This window comes from Sinocyclocheilus anshuiensis, unplaced genomic scaffold, assembly GCF_001515605.1.
Source record: "Sinocyclocheilus anshuiensis isolate Anshui unplaced genomic scaffold, SAMN03320099.WGS_v1.1 scaffold11566, whole genome shotgun sequence".
NCBI classification, from domain to species: Eukaryota; Metazoa; Chordata; class Actinopteri; order Cypriniformes; family Cyprinidae; genus Sinocyclocheilus; species Sinocyclocheilus anshuiensis.
The window spans coordinates 3,904-7,164 of NW_015545043.1; the positions used below are offsets into that span (position 1 = coordinate 3,904).

The 3,261-nt window shown below is 41.7% G+C and overlaps 7 non-coding genes across 7 annotated transcripts; all 7 read right to left on the reverse strand.

The window, feature by feature from the left end:
- Positions 1-329: 329 nt before the first annotated feature.
- Positions 330-401, reverse strand: trnac-gca (transfer RNA cysteine (anticodon GCA)). The gene has a single exon. It is a non-coding gene; the product is annotated as a tRNA-Cys (tRNA).
- A 674-nt stretch (positions 402-1,075) lies between these two features.
- trnaw-cca (transfer RNA tryptophan (anticodon CCA)) lies at positions 1,076-1,147 on the reverse strand. Its single transcript has one exon. It is a non-coding gene; the product is annotated as a tRNA-Trp (tRNA).
- Positions 1,148-1,653: 506 nt separating this feature from the next.
- On the reverse strand, positions 1,654-1,725 carry trnac-gca (transfer RNA cysteine (anticodon GCA)). Its single transcript has one exon. It is a non-coding gene; the product is annotated as a tRNA-Cys (tRNA).
- A 496-nt stretch (positions 1,726-2,221) lies between these two features.
- trnac-gca (transfer RNA cysteine (anticodon GCA)) lies at positions 2,222-2,293 on the reverse strand. The gene has a single exon. It is a non-coding gene; the product is annotated as a tRNA-Cys (tRNA).
- A 170-nt stretch (positions 2,294-2,463) lies between these two features.
- On the reverse strand, positions 2,464-2,535 carry trnac-gca (transfer RNA cysteine (anticodon GCA)). The gene has a single exon. It is a non-coding gene; the product is annotated as a tRNA-Cys (tRNA).
- A 123-nt stretch (positions 2,536-2,658) lies between these two features.
- Positions 2,659-2,730, reverse strand: trnac-gca (transfer RNA cysteine (anticodon GCA)). The gene has a single exon. It is a non-coding gene; the product is annotated as a tRNA-Cys (tRNA).
- A 120-nt stretch (positions 2,731-2,850) lies between these two features.
- Positions 2,851-2,922, reverse strand: trnac-gca (transfer RNA cysteine (anticodon GCA)). Its single transcript has one exon. It is a non-coding gene; the product is annotated as a tRNA-Cys (tRNA).
- Between the last annotated feature and the right edge of the window lie 339 nt (positions 2,923-3,261).

Consider the following 3,261-nt stretch of genomic DNA (forward strand, 5'->3'; position numbering starts at 1 on the left):
GATTTGAACTGGGGACCTCTTGATCTGCAGTCAAATGCTCTATTACTGAGCTATACACCCATGGCACAAACAACTGAAAATCACACATAGGAAATTAGATCCTTCACTTTGAGAAGACGACAGCTGCACTTTGAAGTCAAGGCTTCGGTTACGTCAAAGAAGATAAGTCCAAAGGGGACACCCGGATTTGAAGCTGGGACCTCTCGATCAGTAATAGCATGCTCAACCACTTAACTATGCTCTCATAGAGGGTGAGCTAGAAAATCACAGAAAGGAGATTAGATTCTTCAAGGTCAAGGATTTTGTGTTTCCAAAGCTGCAAAGTCCAACGTGAGCACCCAGATTTGAACTGGGGACCTCTTGACCTGCAGTCAAACGCTCTACCACTGAGCTATACCCCCACGTAAAAAGCAACTCAAAACAGGAAATTACATCCTTCATTTTGACAATATCAAATAACAACATCTTCACTTTAAAAGAAAGGCTTTGGTTACTCCAAAGCTGCCAAGTCCAAATGTAGCACCCAGATTTGAACTGGGGACCTCTTGAGCTGCAGTCAAATGCTCTATTACTGGTCTATACCCCCACGTGATCAACAGCTCAAAATCAGGAAATTAGATCATTAATTTTTACAATATCATACAACAACATCTTTACTTAAAATAAAGGCTTAGGTTAACCTAAAGCTGCCAGTTCCAAAGGGGACACCCAGATTTGAACTGGGGACCTCTTGATCTGCAGTCAAATGCTCTATTACTGAGCTATACACCCATGGCACAAAGAACTAAAAATCACACATAGGAAATTAGATCCTTGACTTTGAGAAGACGACAGCTGCACTTTGAAGTCAAGGCTTCGGTTACGTCAAAGAAGATAAGTCCAAAGGGAGCACCCAGATTTGAACTGGGGACCTCTCGATCTGTAGTTAAATGCTCTAACACTGAGCTTTACCCCCATAAAATCAGTAGCTCAAAACTGCAGACAGGAAAGAAGATCCTTCATTTTGACAATATCAAAAGGCAACATCTTCACTTCAAAATAAAGGCTTTGGTTACTCCAAAACTGCCAAGCCTAAAGAGGGCACCCAGATTTGAACGGGGGACCGCTTGATCTGGAGTCAAATGCTCCACCACTGAGCTATACCCCCATAAAATCTGTAGCTCAAAACCGCACACAGGAACTAAGATCATTAATTTTGACACTATCAAATAACAACATCTTATCTTCGAAATAAAGGCTTTGGTTACTCCAAAGCTGCCAAGTCCAAAGGGGGCATCCAGACTTGAACAGGGGACCTCTTGAACTGCAGTCAAATGTTTTACCACTGAGCTATACCCCTACGTTATCAGTATCTCAAAATTGGACACAAGAAATTAGATCCTTCACTTTGAGAAGACGACAGCTGCACTTTGAAGTCAAGGCTTCGGTTACGTCAAAGAAGATAAGTCCAAAGGGGACACCCGGATTTGAAGCTGGGACCTCTCGATCAGTACTAGCATGCTCAACCACTTAACTATGCTCTCATAGAGGGTGAGCTAGAAAATCACAGAAAGGAGATTTATGCTCTCATAGAGGGTGTGGTAGAAAACCACAGAACAGAGATTAGATGCTTCAAGGTCAAGGATTTTGTGTTTCCAAAGCCGCAAAGTCCAAAGGGAGCACCCAGATGTGAACTGGGGACCTCTTGATCTGCAGGCAAATGCTCTACCACTGAGCTATACCCCCATGTAAACAATGACTCAAAACCTCATACAGGAAATTAGATCCTTCATTTTGACAATATTAAACAGCAACATCTTTACTTCGAAATAAAAGCTTTGCTTACTCCAAAGCTGCGAAGTCCAAAGGGAGGACCCAGATTTGAACTGGGGACCTCTCGATCTGTAGTTAAATGCTCTAACACTGAGCTTTACCCCCATAAAATCAGTAGCTCAAAACTGCACACAGGAAAGGAGATCCTTCATTTTGACAATATCAAACAACAACATCTTCACTTTAAAAGAAAGGCTTTGGTTACTCCAAAGCTGTCCAGTCCAAACGGAGCACCCAGATTTGAACTGGAGACCTCTTGTGCTGCAGTCAAATGCTCTACTACTGGTCTATACCCCCACGTGATCAACTGCTCAAAATCAGGAAATTAGATCATTCATTTTTACAATATCATACAACAACATCTTCTTTAAAATAAAGGCTTAGGTTAACTTAAAGCTGCCAGTTCCAAAGGGGACACCCAGAATTGAACTGGGGACCTGTTGATCTGCAGTCAAATGATCCACCACTGAGCTATACCCCCTCTTAAACAACAGCTCAAAACCTCACACAGGAAATTAGATCCTTCATTTTTACAATATCATACAACAACATCTTCAATATAAAGTAAAGGATTTGGTTACTCAAAAGCTAAACAGCAACATCTTCACTTCAAAATAAAGGCTTTGGTTACTCCAAAACTGCCAAGCCTAAAGGGGCCACCCAGATTTGAACTGGGGACCTCTTGACCTGCAGTCAAATGCTCTACCACTGAGCTATAGCCCCATAAAATCAGTCGCTCAAAACTGCACACAGGAAATTAGATTCTTCATTTTGACAATATCGAACAACAACAATATCTTCACTTTAAAATAAAGGCTTTAGTTAACCTAAAGCTGCCAAGTCCAAAGGGAGCACCAAGATTTGAACTGGAGACCTCTTGATCTGCAGTCAAACGCTCTACCACTGAGCCATACCCCCACGTAATCAACAACTCAAAACCTCACACCGGAAATTAGATCTTTCATTTTGACAATATCAAACAGCAACATCTTCACTTCAAAATAAAAGCTTTGTTTACTCTAAAGCTGCCAAGTCCAAAGGGAGGACCCAGATTTGAACTGGGGACCTCTTGATCTGCAGTCAAATGCTCTACCACTGAGCTATACCCTCACAGAAACAGCAGCTCAAAACCTCACACAGGAAATTAGATCCTTCATTTTGACAATATCAAATAACAACATCTTCACTTTAAAAGAAAGGCTTTGGTTACTCCAAAGCTGCCAAGTCCAAACGGAGCACCCAGATTTGAACTGGGGACCTCTTGAGCTGCAGTCAAATGCTCTATTACTGGTCTATACCCCCACGTGATCAACCGCTCAAAATCAGGAAATTAGATCATTCATTTTTACAATATCATACAACAACATCTTCACTTTACAATAAAGGCTTAGGTTAACCTAAAGATGCCAGTTCCAAAGGGGACACCCAGATTTGAACTGGGGACCTCTT